The sequence below is a fragment of the Chrysemys picta genome, chromosome 4 (assembly GCF_011386835.1).
Source record: "Chrysemys picta bellii isolate R12L10 chromosome 4, ASM1138683v2, whole genome shotgun sequence".
In the NCBI taxonomy this organism is placed as follows: domain Eukaryota; kingdom Metazoa; phylum Chordata; order Testudines; family Emydidae; genus Chrysemys; species Chrysemys picta.
Window position 1 is genome coordinate 153,529,966 of NC_088794.1, and position 18,256 is coordinate 153,548,221.

Below are 18,256 nucleotides of genomic sequence, written 5' to 3' on the forward strand. Positions count from 1 at the left end.
AAAGAATAAATGGACACAAATCGGATATCAGGAATGGTAACATACACAAGCCAGTAAGTGAACACTTCAATCTCCCTGGTCATTCTATTACAGATTTAAAAGTCACTATCATTGAACAAAAAAACTTCAGAAACAGACCTCAAAGAGAAACAGCAGAACTAAAATTCATTTGCAAATTCAACACCATTAATCTGGGCTTGAATAGGGACTGGGAGTGGCTGGCTCACTACAGAAGCAGCTTTGCCTCTCCTGGAATTGACACCTCCTCATCTATTACTGGGAGTGGACTACATCCACCCTGATTGAATTGGCACTGTCAACACTGGTTCTCCACTTGTGAAGTAACTCCCTGCTCTCCATGTGTATATAATGCCTGCATCTGTAACTTTCACTCTATGCATCCGAAGAAGTGAGGTTTTTACTCACGAAAGCTTATGCCCAAATAAATCTGTTAGTCTTTAAGGTGCCACCAGACTCCTTGTTGTTTTTGTAGATACAGACTAACACGGCTACCCGCTGATACTTGATCATCTGCATGGAGGTGCTGTGGCCTCACTGCCTTCTCTCTTCCCCACAGAACACCTTATCCAGGGCAAAAACAATGAGAAGTCCATGTGGCACCTTAGAGACTAACACATTTATTTGGTCATAAGCTTTCGTGGGCTAAACCCCACTTCAGCGGCTGCACGGAGTGGAAAATACAGAGGCAGGTATGAATATACAGCATGTGAAAAGATGGGTGTTGCCTTACCAAGAGGGGAGTCAGTGCTAATGAGGCCAATTCAATTAGGGTGGATGTAGCCCATTCCCAACAGTTGACAAGAAGGGGTGAATATCAACAGAGGGAAAATTACTTTTGGTAGTGCTAACAAAGCCAATTCAATCAAAGTGGATGTGGCCCATTCCCAGCAGTTGACAAGAAGGTGTGAGTATAAAGGTGCCTGAATAAAGATTGGGAGTGGCTGGGTCACTGCTTCTTCTTAATTGGCTCCAGGTGTCCTAATTAGCCTGCCTGCCTTAACTGGTCCTAGCAGGTTCCTGATTACTCTAGTGCAGCCCCTGCTCTGGTCACTCAGGGAACAGAAAACCACTCATCCAGTGACCAGTATATTTGCCCTCTACCAGACTCCTGTACCCCACTGGTCTGGGTCTGTCACAACAGCTACCCCTCTGAAACGTATCCAGGGCAGTACAGCTTCTACCGAAGTCCTCTCCCTCTCTCTCTGACCCAGGAGATGCCTCCTAAAATCCCTCTTCTCTGGGGGCAGGGGGTGTGATGGGAGAACCATAAGCTGATGCCGGATCTAAAAGGTCACTTTGTTATTACTTGGAGTTAGGTAAACGTGTCTATAAATGTTCCATCTTATTGCTGGGCTGCAGTACTTTGTGTTGTTACTGTTTAGGGCTGTCATTCATTTTCATGTTCTTAGCTCAAAGTACAGACCAGGCTGGTTATCCTGAGGAGTTTGCTTTCTCTTGCTGTGCTATGCAGGTCTATTTCATTTTGTATGTTGACAAATTGGAGCACCATCTGCTGTAACACAATTAGTGTTACTTTTTAAAAAATCGAAGCTGCTTTTTTTAAAACAAACCTCCTCTTCCAGGGGATTTTACTCTCATTCCCACCCATGGCAACAGCAGCCGTCCTGTCACCGAACATGATCTGGGTACTGAACAGGCTCGGTTTCGTGACAAGTTAAAATTCCTTATACTCGGTAAACAATTCTTTAAAAAGGAATAAAGAGTTTGCTGCCTTGTGAAAGAAATGGAAAGGGAAAAGGCCTTTTCTCTGCCACCTTGCAGACACTGTCAGACTGATTCGGCTGGCCAGGCTCACATCGACTTACACTCAGGGGTGAACGTGAGCTGGTATGGGCCGGGGGATGCTGTCTCCCTGCCCCGCCCCTTCCGCCCGAGGCCCCGCCCCTTCCGGGGGCCAGAGCCGCCCTTCCCCATACCGGTGAGTGTCCTCAGTTACTTTCACCCTGCTTACACTGGACTTGGCAAGCGCCTTCCACCAGAGGGTTACAATTGCTTTGCTTTTAACTGGAGAGGTGCTGGCAAACCGAGGCGCCTGCTACCTCACCATGCGTTATAGTTGCACCCCTTAAGCCTGTGACCCTGCATGCGGAGAGCTCGTTTCCAAAAGGCATGATGGCCACGCAATATTTCCATGCCAGCAAATTACTGTTTCTGGTTCTGCACGGTCAGTTTTGGAAATCCAGGACCAGATTCTTATCTCCTTATGTTGAATAGCTCCTTGCACTAGGGCTAGCCCCAACTCTGTCGCTAGGCCTCGCTGCGGGGTAAGTACTACCCAGTGTGAATACGGGCACCGGTGTAGCTTAGCTGGAGAGGCCATTGGGCTGTGAGTTGGGAACCCTGGATTCTCTTCCTGGCTCTATCACTGATCTGCTGTGTCACCTTGGGCACGACACTTCACTTCCTTGTGTCTCTGTCACCTCCCCTTCTTTAGTCTGTCACGTCTACTTGGAAGGTAAGTTCTTTGGGAGCAGGGACCGTCTATACATGCACAGCACCTGTAATGTTGGGGCCCTGAAGCATTCCTGGACTAAACAATAGCTGGCACTCTGTGTAGAGAGCGAGGTGTGGCGCCAGAGGATTCTTATTGTTCCAAACATCTTAGAATTTGTTGAAAATGGTTTTCAGTGCGAATTATCTTGCTCGTCAAGTTCGGAAGGCTCTTCACTGAAAGTAAAAAAAAAAAAAAAATGACCCCTTTATATTTACTGTATAAGTAAGAGTAAAAATGTATCCATGCTAAGCCTATATATTCTACTTGTGTGTGTTTTTGAGAGGTTGACGGATAATATTTGACCATGCAGGGTAACGGGCTGTGGAGAGTGGAGGAGAGGGATATTTTTTGTGCTTTAGAATGTGCTAATCTGTCTACATCCCAAGAGGGTCCTCACCCCGAATTGCCGTTTGTGACCTCCACAGGAATGATAACTCCTGGTTAAGAAACACTGCACTAGATCATGCTGTTTCCAGGTTCTTTAGGGCCTACTTCTGCAGAAACTGCCAATTTGTGCTACAAGTCAGTGCATGTACTGGAGAAAGGGATTTTGTAGCTACCTTTCCAACTCACTTGCTACCAACTATCTCTTTTCAGCTGGCAGGGCTGAGCAGTGAGGGGTGGCATATTTAACCTAACACCTCCAACACTGACTCACTGGCAGACATGATCTATATAAAGTACTTCATGAATGGTATCTGGAAGGCCAAAAGGTGCCTCCCTTTTCCCTTCACCAGAATTCAGAGGCAGCGGGGCCCTGACTGAAATAAAATCACAGCAAATTTACCTTTTAAAATGAAAAATATTCTGACACCAGGTGTCATTAATCAGTGGAACTCACTGCCTCAGGGTGATATAGGAAAAAGCTGCTTAAGGTTCCAAACAAGATGAAACATTCATATGCATGAGCATCAGCATCTGACACAAGCTAAGATAAGGTGAGTCGGGTGTGTGTGCCCTTACGATGGCTTTATAATTACAAAAGCTACCGATTCTCCTATCGTGGAGCCTGAAAACTCATTAGCTGGCACAAGGAAAAAATGACTCCATTATATCAGATTGCAAAAGTACTTGTACTGAGTTTTGACTCTCCCGGGAGCATCCAACATTATTCCCTGTTGAAGGCAATATATCAGATGGATTGACCTTTGGTCTGTTCTCCGGAGTAGCACTTTCTTTTGTTCCTCTGTCAAGAAAGAAGAAAAAAACTGTCTGATGCTGACAAGGAAAATCTCCTTCAATTCCCCTCCTCTCTCTTCCCCGCCCCTGTACACAAGAGGAGAAAGTTTTGTAAACATCTGGCTAATGACGGCCTTTCTTGCAAAGTGATGCCTCAGAATGCAAGCAGCTGCTTTTGGAGAACTCAACCTTGAAATGGCATCTGTTTGAATTGCTTTAAATGGAACTACCCTGCTGAAAAGCTCAGGGCTGCGCAGGGGAGGGGAAGGGGAGGGAAATTTTTATAGGGATTGTCTAAACTGCTGGAAGTAAAGCAGGAGCCAGGTGATGTCCTCTGAAGTGGCTGGACCAACATTAGCAACATACACTTCAAAGAAGCATGTTGAGAGCTAATGCCCTAGGGGTTAAAAGCATCAGGCATCCTTTGAGAATATTTATATAGCGGGCAAAAAAAAAGGTAGAAGATTTAGATGTGGCGATTAAAAGCTAGAAATAAATCATGCACCCCTGTAAACACTAGTATTCCTATTTAAATGCTGCACTCGTGGGAAAGCAATTACGGTTGTATTATTAATTTAAAATGTTATGGGAAGCAGTGACTGCTGCTTCTCATTAGTAGCGAATGCTTCACAGTCTGTCTGGCCGCATTTTGGGCCTGGTATTTAAAAATAAATAAATATTGAACTCCTTCTACAACGACAGTCGTCCTTTGCCAGGGGAAGTGAACGACAGTAGAAGTCTCTGTGACTAGCGAGGGGGCATTGCCAGACGGGATCAGACTAGGGGGTCTATCTTGGCCGGCATGAGACGCCTCACAGGGAGGTGCAAGAAACCCCGCTGGTGGCAGTGACAGGATATCACATGGATGAGGATCGTCCACGTGAAGTATCACTTCTGGGTTGAGACCATGGCCACAGTCTAGTCCTGAGACCTGGGATAAGCAGCAGTGGCTGCAGAAATCCTTGCTGACGAAGGAGATAACTCTGTGAGCTCGCCCTGCTGTTGCAGCACCCGGGCATGATGGGGAGGGCTCGTCTCGTCCTGGGAAAGAATGGCTGTCGCACCTTGGAAGCTGGCTATTCTGCAAAGGTACCAGTTGGTTGGGCATCAGTTTTGGGAGAGTGCTGTTGTCATGTAAACTTCGGTTGTGCAATCTTCTCTGGCTGTTCAGGATCCACTGAGCCAATGAGGAGGAGGTGGGTGGTGCAGGACATACTGGACCATTGTGGAAGGGTCCTGGCTACTTAACGGAGATGGCCAGGTACAGTGTGCAATGAATGGGCAGCAGGACTCCATTCCCACTGAACTATAACAACGCCGGTGGTGTCTGCATCTCAGAGTAACTCAGGGTGAGCCTGCAGACCCGCCTTTGCACAGACGGTCCTCATTGCTGGAGTTTCTCAGCACCTCACCACCTGTAATGTATTTATCCTGCCAACAGTCTTTGGAGGCAGGGATGTACTGTCCCCATTTTACAGATGGACCTGAGGGACAGAGAGACTCAGTGACTTGCCCATGGTCACACAGGAAGTGTCTCTCTGAGCTGGGAATAGAAACTAGGCTGGAGTCCACGTCCCTTGGGCTACCCCTAGACCATTCTGTGCTCCCCACAGCCATTGAAACATTCTGTGCGACTACCAGAACATCCTAAATGGACACCACATTCTCATTCCAAAAGTGGAGCTGGACAGATGGGGTCTGAACGATGCGAAACCCAGATCGATAACAACCCAACTGAAGCAAATGCCCAAATGATCAGGTTCATGTCCCTCAGGGTGTCCCTTGGCCAGCCTAGCACTAGGTGGTCATGTCAGCAGAAGTTTCTATCATATCCGTCTGGAGCCATTAGCCAGGAAATGGGGGTGTAAGAGGCGCAGGCCTAGCAGGAGATTCTGAGCCTGAAAAGGCGAGTTAGTCCATGCTGGAGTCTTTGCCAGCCTGCTCACTGCACCAGCGACATTCGCATTTCGAGTTGACTAACATTGACAAATAGAGGGACAGTTTGTCCTCCTGTCAACTCATGATCAGATGACTTACGAATACACTTTGGTTATTTGTCTGGCTTTGTAGATCACTGAAGAATATTCATAATAAAAGGACAGTGAGAATAAAGAATGCAGATGCATTTCTTGCAGCTCATATTCCCCCCCCCCCTTATTCTGCCAGCTGTAATTTCAAGGCAGTAAAGAGCACTGCTTCTGCAAGAAGAATCTGACCTTCATGGCAAATTAGTAGAGTTAAATCCTTCCCTCTGAAAGAAAAACTGGCTCCTACACATTGAGGGGTAGAATATTCCATTGACTGTGTGAAGTGCTGTTCAGCCAGAGCAAAGGCAGCAGAATTCGGCCTCAGTACGGCCTGAATCTAATTTCGTCTTCAAATGTACTTGTTGTTTATATTGAAAGGAGGGTAGTTTGTTCATAAGGGGGAAATCGCTCTCTGCCCAGAAAGGCTTTCTAAGGGTATGTCTGCAGAGCAGCAGGGGGGCATTCCCAGCGTGGGTAGAAGTACATGCACTAGCTCTGTCCGAGTGAGCTCCTAAAAACAGCAGTGTGGTGCAGTGGTTGGGGCCAGACGCACGAGTAAATCTTGCCTGGCCCCCTGATACATAGGCGGCTAACCTGAGCCACCCCCATGCTCCAGTGGCTGGAACCAGACGGGATGGGAGGCCTGCCTTGCTCTGTCCTGCCCCACCCTGCCCCCCGCCCAAAGGAGCTTGACTGGCTGCATTTACTGGGCTAGGGAGAGAGAGGACCTGAGAACTGTAACCCTAAGGTGGAGGTAAAATGGGTGGAGGTAAAAGGGCCAGGCAGGAAGAGGCCCAGGGAAGCAACAGTAACTAATTAAAGGAAACCATACATGGCTGGCCCTGGCGTAGTGGGCAGGCCACTAGGGAAGTTGGCCTAAGCTGTGAGAAGGGGAGAAGGCACCTTTACAGGCCCTAACAAAGGGCCAGATTTAAAGGGCTCAGAGACGGGGCTGAAGATCCCAGTTGGGGCCAACACTTTGGTGAACTCTTTGCTACCCTGGAAGGATCTATTTTGACTGTGTGACTTGGCCAGAGGGCTGAGCGACTGAAGACCCACCTAGGAAGGTCAGCAACCAATAGGGGGCGCCAGAAGCAGGAAAAAAGATTGCAGTGCCACACTCAGCCACTAGGAGGTACTCAGGAGGGGTGTTCCTCCCTTCACAGTGCCCAACGTGAGACACCTTAAAGGGACTGTTGCTCGACTAAAACTTTCTGTAATTCAGCACTCAAAAATTCAGGCACCCAAAATCACTAGTAAGTTTTGAAAATCTTGGCCACCGTCTTTAACTGTGCACCACATGTTTATTTCCATAGGCCCTGTGCTTCATTAGTGTGTGGCAAATGAGCTGGGGGAATGCTGGGAATGAGGCGAGGTATGCTGACAGCCTGAGTCTCATTTGGGACCAAATTCGGTTAGCAATTGCCATGGTTTAAATCCAGAGTTAAATGCATTAATGTCCATGGACTTGCTGCGAAATGATCCCGCTGCAACGGCCAGCGCATTTGGCCCCAGCATGGGAAGTGTGGCTGATGTATTGTAAATGCGGCTGGGGTCTGGGCACACTTGTTGATGTGCAGTGAATGAAGCAAGAGCCTGTTCCTAGATCAGAGAGGATAAAAAGAACTATTGAGCAGGGCCGGCTCCAGCATTTCTGCCGCCCCAAGCAGCAGCAGTTCAGCGGCAGGTCCTTCGCTCCTAGAGGGAGTGAGGGACCTGCCGCCCCCGAATTGCCGCAGGTGCCGCCCCTCTCCCTTGGCCGCCCCAAGCACCTGCTTGTTAAGCTGGTGCCTGGAGCCGGCCCTGTTATTGAGTAGCTGACTCACTCCCTGTGCAGCAGCCAGTGTGAGGGGAACTGTGGAAGTCATATGTAGGTCTGTACCTGAAGACCTTGTACTGTAATGCACACGCATAAGAGTCAGGGTTAAGGTTTTTTGGACAACCTTAATTTTGGCATGTCGTCATGCTGAAGAGTTTACTTTGCAACCTTCATGTTTCTGTAAGATCACTTTTAGGGTTTAGTTAGAATGGTTTTTAAATGAAATTACCAAGTCTATTCCACTGCTGGCAGCACTGCGACACACTAATGAGGGATGGGGAAAACTGTGCCGCAAGATCATTGTTTGTTCTTCTATTTTATTTTTTGAGAGAACAGATTTGAATTTTTGCTCCTGCCAGTCTTTCTCTGTGCCTTGACCAAGCAGATCAAGGACAATTCAAACAATTTCACCATCTTGGATGCTTTCCAGGGGATAAAGGTCTGCTTGTCTGCATAACAGATTTAAATTCAGAGCAATTGCGGGTTACTCACATTAAATAAGGGGCATATTATAATAGGGTACAAATAATAATAAGGGGCACATATAATACATTGTATAATGCTAATTGCAATCAGCTTTATTTAGAACTTCAAAGCAGCGTGTTTTGCTTGAAATATATTTTAGTAATTGTCAGTATTGCTGCCTGTGAAAATCTAATGTTTGTCTTTACCCACATGCAGGGTAAAGACATGAAAGGACTCAGTGTTTCTAAGGAATAAACTCTCTATTGAGAGAAATATTTACAGAGGTGCTGGAATTGCAGCAACATTCCAGCCATGTGCACACAGACTGACTTCCCGGTACCCCCGCCAAACTCCTCCATCCTGTAACCTGTGCTCCTCGCTCCATGGTCCATGCAGGTTGCCACAAGGTTGAAAACATGGTTTGAATTTATAGTAGGGTCTATGTTATGGTTGAAAGTGGAATGGACCAAAATTAAATAGTTCTTGAATCTGACCAGAGATCAATGTGTTTTGTGCCATTCTCAAAGTTAATAACATAGTGAAACTAGCTATAATTGGCACATACCTGCGGGGAAGGAGGGGAGGGGATGGAAAGTGGCAGGAGGACCATAGCTGTTAACTTTAACCATTTCCAGCTTACCCCATCCCTTCTTAGAGGCTGTGCTTGGAGGCTGATCCTGTTTCTCTTTAATCAATGGAAGTTTTGCCATTCAATTGAGTGGGAGGAAGAATAGGCCAAAATTGAATTTTTCCAGTTGCCGAACAGCTCCCTCTGTTGGTTGGATGCTATGATTCATCCAATAATTGTGCCTTATTGATCCCATGCACAGCTGCTTGCAAGCACTGGTGCGTTGTACATGGGGAGGTGCATACCAAGCACAGATCCCTGTCACATTTGTGTATTATAGGCCCTGTCTCTTGGGTAGGCAGAAGATAGACACACATTGATTTCTTCAAAGTTCATATTAAAAAAGAAGATACCTCAAAGCCCCTGATCCGGAGTCTGAGTAAGACACACGCTGACGGGAGACAGAAGGCACAGTCAAGACACTGAAGTGTTCATAGATATTTAAGGCCAGAAGGGACCATTATGGTCATTTAGTCTGGCCTCCTGCTTAACACAGGCCAGCACATTACACCCGTCTGGATTGCTTCCCTAGTTTCTATAAGAGGAGGCGTCCTGCTGTTCTGGTGTCTGAGGGATTTTGTTCTCTCATTGCACGTATCTGCACAGCTGGACATAGGCCTGCCTGACTGGAGGATTTATTGCCACATCAGCTAATTCCCTAGTTCAGTTTGGCTCTTCCTTCTGTGCCCCGACCTGGCGCTGCTGGAAACAGCCCCTGGGGCTCGTCAGCAGGATGAGAACAAAGCAGCAGCGTGTAAACGGGCGGGCGGAGCCGCCCCTGAGAGTAGGCAGAAAGACAGTGAGTGGGAGGGCAGCTAACAGAAGTAACCTGCACTGAGCACTCGAGGTGTGGGGGAGGGACTCAACTCCTCTGTCAGTGGAAGGCGGATACATGGGAGCCGTGCCAGCTGCCAGTACAGGACAACATCCATCGTCTGCATGTGGTGGGGGAGGCTGGGTCAGACGCCCCGTTTCAGACGAATGAGATCTGGAGAAGCAAGGCTGCACTGCATCCGAAACAAACCCAGAGGTGCTGATTTAAAAGGAGAGACCCAGTGCTGTAACCTGCCCACTCCTCCCCCTGAGCCTCCTGGGCTGACCCTGGGGCAGATCCACATGGGGTCTTAGCCTTGCCCTCCCTCAGAGCCGTAGCCAGAAACTGTCCCTGTGCTGGGGGGGACAGGGCAAAAGGACTGCTATTGGATCCAGCCCTTCTGAATGGAGCATGTAGGGGGTTCTCCCTGACCTCCACCGGCCATGAGGTAAGATGAAATCTGGCTGCGGGTCAGCAAAGTGAAGAACAGTACAACTCTGATCCTGCCAACATTTACACATGCTTCGTTGTACTTCCAGGGGTTCCTGGCACTGCTGGTGGGAGATGATTAAACACAGGCATAAGTAGCTGCAGGATTGGAGCCTAAATAAATTAATTCCTGAAATGGTGAAGGAAACATTGGTACATGGATTTTTTTCTCTTAGGTCATTGATTGGTTATTTTATCCTATTCGGCACTGGGCTTAAATCCAAGGCCTTTTTGCCCTTTTTTAACTTGCTCTTTGCTAAGGAAATATAAAACTACTGAAACTTTGAATGGCTTGGAGGCGCGCTGATACTCCTAGAAGTGGAGACCTTTGTTTTGTAGTCTTTGCAAGTAAGGATATGAGGAGAGATTAAAGAGGCTAGGACTTTTCAGCTTGGAAAAAAGGAGACTAAGGGGGGATATGATAGAGGTATATAAAATCATGAGTGGTGTGGAGCAAGTGGATAAGGAAAAGTTATTTACTTGTTCCCATGATATAAGAACTAGGGGCCACCAAATGAAATGAATGGGCAGCAGGTTTAAAACAAATAAAAGGAAGTTCTTCACACAGCGCACAGTCAACTTGTGGAACTCCTTGCCTGAGGAGGTTATGAAGGCTAGGACTATAACAGCGTTTAAAAGAGAACTGGATAAATTCATGGAGGTTAAGTCTATTAATAGCGATTAGCCAGGATGGGTAAGGAATGGTGTCCCTAGCCTCTGTTTGTCAGAGGGTGGAAATGGATGGCAGGAGAGAAATCACTTGATCATTACCTGTTAGGTTCACTCCCTCTGGGGCACCTGGCATTGGCCAATGTCGGTAGACAGGATACTGGGCTAGATGGACTTTTGGTCTGACCCAGTATGGCCGTTCTTATGTTCTTATATGTTCTTATGGATCTGTAGGCATATAGTGTGGAGCAGTCCCAAGCCATCCCAATGGAAGATATTAAGGTGTGCGGGGGGTGCGGAGCAGTGTTCAGATGAGACACTTCACAAAGCATCAGTCACATGTGGAAGCAAAAACTTCCTACCCATTTGTAGAGTTTTGTTTATTTAAAATATTTATATGGTATATTGCAGCTCATTCATTTAAGATAATTCCATTTGAATGAATAATTTAAATAACTTACAATTTTGTTTACATACATTTTATTGCCAGAACAGGAGGATGAACATATATGAGTAGCAAATATTCCAGCAGAATACATTAGAGAAATGACAAGATGTGCTCTAGATATTTAAGTGGACAAATAAGAAGGAAGACTATATCTGAGTTTTCTATGGGTAGAAATCTTTAAAGGTGAGAGAAATCAACCTTATGTATTAAAGGATCACATGAAATTGATTTTTGACTTCTATTGTTGGCTACTTCAGTGCTTCAAATGTTCAAAAATTCTTTTCTTTCTTATGGTAGAGGATATGTCTTATAACATTTTATTGTATTTCTTTTAAATTTTGCATGCACAGAATGAATAAAAGCTGTGGATTTTTATAAGCATTTCCATCAGTTTTCTAAGACTTCTAGGGCACTGGCTTACAAAATCAAAAATTTCCATGTCAAGAAACATATATGCTGCTTTGTCAATCAAGAAAATGGCAGTTGTGTGATACACCCAAGTTGCAACGCCCAGTGAATCAGAAGTTCCAAGGTCCCTGACAGATGTTTTGTTGTGTGTGTGTGGGGGGGGGGGGGGGAGGGAGGGGAAGACTCTTGTGTGAACTCAGCCTATTGGCAGGAATCATATTTCCTCTGTATATGGCACCGGTGCAGTTGCTGCTGGAATACTGTGTCCACTTCTGGTGTCAACAATTCAAGACAAAATTCTGATAAATTGGGTTCAAAGAAGACCCATGAGAATGATTAAGGCATGTTTTCTAGTCCTTTATAGTGAGAGAGTCGAGGAGCTCAATCTATTTAGTTTAACAAAGAAATGGTTAAGGGGTGACTTGATCACAGTCTGAGAACCTACATGGGGAGCAAATATTTGATAGTGGGCTCTTCATGCTAGCAGACAAAGGTGTAACAAGACTCAGAGGTGGGAAGTTGCAAGAACGTGCAAATGTTTAACTGTGAGAGGAATTAGCCATTGGAACCACTCACCAAGTCGTGGTGGAGTCTCCATCTCTGCAATTTTTAAATCAACGTTGGATGTTTTTCTGAAAGATCTGCTCTAGTTCAAACAGGAATTAAGATGTCCCATGGCCTGTGTGCACTAGATAATCACAGTGTCCCCTTCTGGCCTTGAAATCTGTGAATCAGGCCTGGAGCAGATGAAGTTCTGCAGGTTGATTGCGGAAGGTGCATCTCACTAATTCCACCAAAGTAATACATGGGGTGGCAGCAGCTCTGGAACGGGAACTAGGGAGCAACGACAGAGCAGGTCTTGGAGGGAAAGCTGAGGGCCAGTCCCATTTGGGACAGAAGGTTAGGCTGAACGGAGTGGTGGTGGCTTTGAGTGATCAGTAAAGCCACGCTTATGGGAATGGGGTGAGGACAGGAGAGTGACTCAGGCTATTCACAAGCACGGGGACGCCTCCGGAATTGAGTGCTGTGTTTTGTGTGACAGTGAGCAGACAGAGTTGTGAGTAATGATTTGATCAGCCCAGAGCAGTGTGCAAAACAAATGCAAAACAGTTTCCATTTCTAGAAATGAGCACAACTGAGGGAGATGTGTGTATGTGTGTGGGGGGATCCTCTGCTTACTTTTAGAAATGTGACTGATTTCTCCTCTTGCCCGATGTCTGGGCTACTGGCATTGCACTGTGCAATTAAAGAAAGGATTTGAAGGATAGCCAGAGTGTGCCAGCCAGGATTGTCAAGGTTATGACACATCAGTACTGAACTCTCCGGCTTACCAAGTTTATTGGTCCCTCAGAGACTGCCCAAAGTGAGATGAATAAAAGGGAAGAGAGATTTTCCTGCTGCTGAGTGGTGAGGTGCTCCAGTAGGATCACTGATTAATCTTTAAACAGTGCAGTCTGCTTTTGGTGTCCGAAGAGTCTAATTTATCATCTTCTGCACCAGGAGCACAGAATATAAGGTCGCGTTCATAAATACAATCAAACAGCACCATAACAAAAGGGGCTTGAAGCAATAAATCTCTGGCTAGCTAATATCCATAAGTTAAGCTGGCTAAGCCTAAACCACCTGCATTCTGCGAGGGAGCCAATATCCCAAGAGATTTGTTTTATGCTTCAGCGAGGTGGATAGTTCAGATATCTCTATTAGCAGATAGCTAAGGAAGCCAGAGACGTGAGCAAGGTGACCCTGTGGACTGTTTCTATTTCTTTTGTTAGTTTGGGGAACCCTGGGAAGGTCCTTGTAGATCTTTATGCTGGGTGTGCTATTCTCAGAGCATTTCTCCTTGCCTAATACCGTCTATGCTCCTTTTCCACAATGCACTTTTGTAGACTGTCTTTCTTCTTCCTCTCCTCCATCCATCAGTCCTTTCCACGATCTCAACCCTCCTGAAATCCTACTTCTCTGTAATGATTCGGTCACTGTACTCCAAGTCCAGTGGGGTTACAGAAGAGATTCACAACAGCTAAACATCGGAGTAGCACGGCTCTATAAAAACTCTTTTAATCGCACTTTGTCAAATGCGGAGGAAGTCTGAAGGTGGTGGTGGTGGTTCTGCATTGCTCCACAGTGTAGTGGGTGTTGTGCATATTTGCTTTGCTCATGTACCCTCACGGCCCCTGGGTGCCATTTGCTCTGGTTTTTGGAGAGCTGCTTTGAACCGACCCTAGACGGTTGAGTGAACAGAAGAACCTTTGTTTAAGAAGAGGCATTTTTCTCTTCACTCTTGCCGGAGTGACTTATGCCTGGCTCTCTGGCTTTGTGACAGTGGGGCAGAGCTGCCGAGGGGATGATGCACAGATATTTTCAGTCTTCAAATTCTAATGCTCAAAGGACACCCCTGTAAGTTAAAAGCAGATGAGATGCATGGAGGGTGTGGGACCTGAAGCAGCTGGACCAGCTATCTTGCTCTGAGTTACATCAGATCTGTGGCCTTGAAATGCAACAGAGCTTTCTATGAGAGAGGCTGCTGGGGGAACAGAAAGCATGGCTGGAGTAGATACACTGAGGTAGTGGCTCTGTGCAAGCTAGATTCAGGAGATAGCAGAGCAGAGAGATGGCTCATGAGAACAGAGCTCTATCTTCCTTGCAAACATCCTCTGAACAAGACAAGAGCATGAAACAGAAGAGACCTCCCCCACAAATATGAAAGCTATGATGGTAAGCCGTGAAGATGGCCGGAATCCAATTTCATTATTGCTTCTATCAATGAGGTTTTCTAACTTGTGTGGTCTTTGGAGAGCTGTGAGTTCACAGGGTGCCAGATCTTCCTCCTTGCTTCCATCTGCTAGGTGGCAGTAAAAGCCAGCTAGAATACGTCAAATACTTTCCCAATATCCCTGATCCACATAAGCAATGGCTGCAGTTGCCAAAGGGCTGTTACCTGACTGCCGGTGGCAGTGCAGTTGGGCAGGACGAATGACAACAGACAGAAAGGTGACTACAAGACGGCCTCTCTATTAAGAATGGTCCACACTATGAAAACACTTGGGCAACACTATTCTGTTAGACTCTGCATGCACCAGTCACTGCAGCCTTCCCAGTCCCCTCGTCTTCTCCGCAGTTAAGGATGGGAGGCTCCAGTTGAGCTGAGAGATCCAGGACACAATCTGGAGCAGGTGCCACCAACTCTTTTGATCTGTAGTATTCAGGGCACCATGATCCCTTCTGCGTGTTTTAGTCATAGTGGACTGGAGGAAAGTTGGGTAAGGTCAAGATGCAAATTCCCTTAACTAAAGGTAAACAGCCCTAATTGGGGAGGGCGGGACACAAGAGGAATTTATTTATATACCAGCCAAGTCTGAAAAAAGAACAAACTAAAAATAAGCTCTCATGTATGTTGCTTGATAAGGGATAATAGTGTAAACATCAAACCATACAAATTAAACCTTCTGAAGCCATGTGACTGAGTCCATGTCCCCTAAACACATCTTCAGGAACTGAGACACACTGTCCAAGCCCCTAGCAGACCACCTTCTCATAAGTCTTATCTCCTGGTAGAACATAGAAGGGAAATATTTCCTCCTGGTGTCTTCTGTAGGACTGATAGATGTTAGAACGTCTCTCTCCCTCTCTTTGAATAACAGCTTCCCAAACACAATTCCACTGGGACCTCTGAGCTGAAATAGAAGGGGCTTGTGTGGTTTGGCTGGATATAGCACTGGGAGGCTTGAAACCCAAGATTTAACCTTATTCTGCCATTGTCTTGCTATGTAACCGTGGGCAAGTTGAAGGCCCAAGTTTTAAAAAATGCCCGTTAGCTGCACAGGCCTCCATTTTTAGAAGCCCTCATTTGAGGCAATTGGGGCTCTTCACATTCAGAGGTGCTGGGTGCCTACAACTCCAAATGAATGTGGAGGGAAATGAAGGTGCTCAGCACCTTGGAAAAATCAGGCTCCGGGCATACAAAACTAGTGGACACATCTGAAACCTGACCATTTTGGCCTTCATGTGTCTGTAACTCAGGTCCCCCCTCTATAAAATGGTAACAATCATTTATGAATCCCTTCCAATACATAACCTCTCCCATGGTCTGGGCATCTGTACCATAAGTTAAACATGTGCAAAATAATACTAAGACTATCTGAAGACATAAGTACCCCAGTACTAGGCCCACCCCTTCCTCAAGAGCCCGTGGAGGGAAAATGGGCTTTGCATCATACCAAGGAAGTTAAGAAATTAAGCTTGTGCACTTTGTTAAGCAATTTTGAGGGCTATACATGAAATTAACAGTGTTATGAATGCTAAGGATTATTAGCGAAGCCTCTTCTCTAATTGACCTTTCCCAGTCAGTTTAACACCCAGTCAAAAGCCATCAGAGCCTGCATCATACTATATCTTGGCAACAAGCCAGTGTCATCTGTTAGAATGTCCCAGAAGTGCACGTTAACTCGGTTACAGAGGCCATTCTAGTGCATTTTGAGAAGCAGGAATAAGATCAAGATAAGACCATGCCAGATGGACTATAAATGATTGATCGTGTCAGACTGCTGAGAAAGAAAAAGAGCGAGAGAGCTATTGCCTGTCAAAATCGAGCAGTGTGCACTCGTTAGCTAGGTGGCATTGCTGACTGGTCACCGCTTCCGAAAGAGGCTAACTGTCATAGCATAGCCCTAAGATTGACGTGATGGTTACTACGTTCACTAGAACATTCAACTTTCTTCCTTGTGTTTTCTCTCTACCACCTGGTCTTATTGGATGCTGAAGAAATCACAAATGACACATGACTTATAAATGATTTTATCATTCTGATGGGCTGAATGCAGCCTGGCCAATGTCAAGATTTCCCAAATAATGAGCCAGGCTACCCCCAGGAAACATTGAACCAAAAAAATGTAGGGCAGGAAGGGACCTCGAGATGTCATGAAAACTCTTATCTTTGAAAACTCATGGCGATCGGGGGAGGTCCCGGATGACTAGAAAAAGGCTAATGTATGCCCATCTTTTAAAAAGGGAAGAAGGAGGATCTGGGGAACTACAGACCAGTCAGCCTCACCTCAGTCCCTGGAAAAATCATGGAGCAGGTCCTCAAGGAATCAATTCTGAAACACTTAGAGGAGCGGAAAGTGATCAGGAACAGTCAGCATGGATTCACCAAGGGCAAGTCATGCCTGACTAACCTAATTGCCTTCTACGATGAGATAACTGGCTCTGTGGATTGGGGGAAAGCAGTGGACATGTTATTCCTTGACTTTAGCAAAGCTTTTGATATGATCTCCCACAATATTCTTGCCAGCAAGTTAAAGAAGTATGGGCTGGATGAATGGACTGTAAGGTGGATAGACAGCTGGATAGATTGTTGGGCTCAATGGGTAGTGATCAATGGCTCCATGTCTAGTTGGCAGCCGGTTTCAAGTGGAGTGCCCCAAGGGTCAGTCGTGGGGCCGGTTTTGTTCAATATCTTCATTAATGATCTGGAGGATGGCGTGGACTGCACCCTCAGCAAGTTTGCAGATGACACTAAACTGGGAGGAGTGGTAGATATGCTGGAGGGTAGGGATAGGGTCCAGAGTGACCTAGACAAATTAGAGGATTGGGCCAAAAGAAACCTGATGAGGTTCAACAAGGACAAGTGCAGAGTCCTGCACTTAGGACGGAAGAATCCCATGCACTGCTACAGACTAGGGACCGAATGGCTAGGCAGCAGTTCTGCAGAAAAAGACCTAGGGGTTACAGTGGATGAGAAGCTGGATATGAGTCAACAGTGTGCTCTTGTTGCCAAGAAGACTAATGGCATTTTGGGCTGTATAACTAGGGGCACTGCCAGCAGATCAAGGGACGTGATCGTTCCCCTCTATTCGACATTGGTGAGGCCTCATCTGGAGTAGTGTGTCCAGTTTTGGGCCCCACACTACAAGAAGGATGTGGAAAAATTGAAAGACTCCAGCAGAGGGCAACGAAAATGATTAGGGGTCTGGAGCACATGACTTATGAGGAGAGGTTGAGGGAACTAGGATTGTTTAGTCTGCAGAAGAGAAGAATGAGGTGGGATTTGATAGCTGCTTTCAACTACCTGAAAGGGGGTTCCAAAGAGGATGGATCTAGACTGTTCTCAGTGATAGCAGATGACAGACCAAGGAGTAATGGTCTCAAGTTGCAGTGGGAGAGGTTTAGGTTGGATATTAGGAAAAACTTTTTCACTAGGAGGGTGGTGAAGCACTGGAATGGGTTACCTAGGGAGGTGGTGGAATCTCCATCCTTAGAGGTTTTTAAGGTCCGGCTTGACAAAGCCCTGGCTGGGATGATTTGGTTGGGGATTGGTCCTGCTTTGAGCAGGGGGTTGGACTAGATGACCTCCTGAGGTCCCTTCCAACCCTGATATTTGATGATTCTATGAAGTCCATCCCCTGCACTGAGGCAGGACGAAGTATTATCTAGAGCATCCCTGAAAGACCATTCTCTAACCTGTTCTTAGAAATCTCCAATGCCTGAGATTCCACAACCTCCCTAGGTAATTTGTTCCAGTGCTTAACTAACCTGACAATTAGGAAGTTTTTCCTAATATTCAACCTAAACCTCTCTTGCTGCAATTTGAGCCCATTACTTTTTGTCATGTCCTCTGCAGGTAAGGAGAATAATTTATCGCCCTTTTCTTTATAACAATTTTTTTACATATTGGAAGATTGTCATCCTGTCCCCCCTCGGTTTTCTCTTCTCCAGATTTAACAAACCCAATTGTTTCAATCTTTCCTCGTAGGTCATGTTTTCATTTTTGTTGCT

General features: G+C 46.2%; 1 protein-coding gene across 1 annotated transcript in view; it reads left to right on the forward strand.

Moving 5' to 3' along the window:
* The first annotated feature begins 9,393 nt into the window (after positions 1-9,393).
* The window catches only part of LOC135983243 (myb/SANT-like DNA-binding domain-containing protein 1), an 82,317-nt gene continuing 73,454 nt past the window's right edge, over positions 9,394-18,256 (forward strand). Inside the window, exon 1 of the mRNA XM_065594043.1 lies at positions 9,394-9,916. The gene's annotated coding sequence lies outside the window, so the exon portion shown is untranslated. The remainder of the gene's footprint in view (positions 9,917-18,256) is intronic.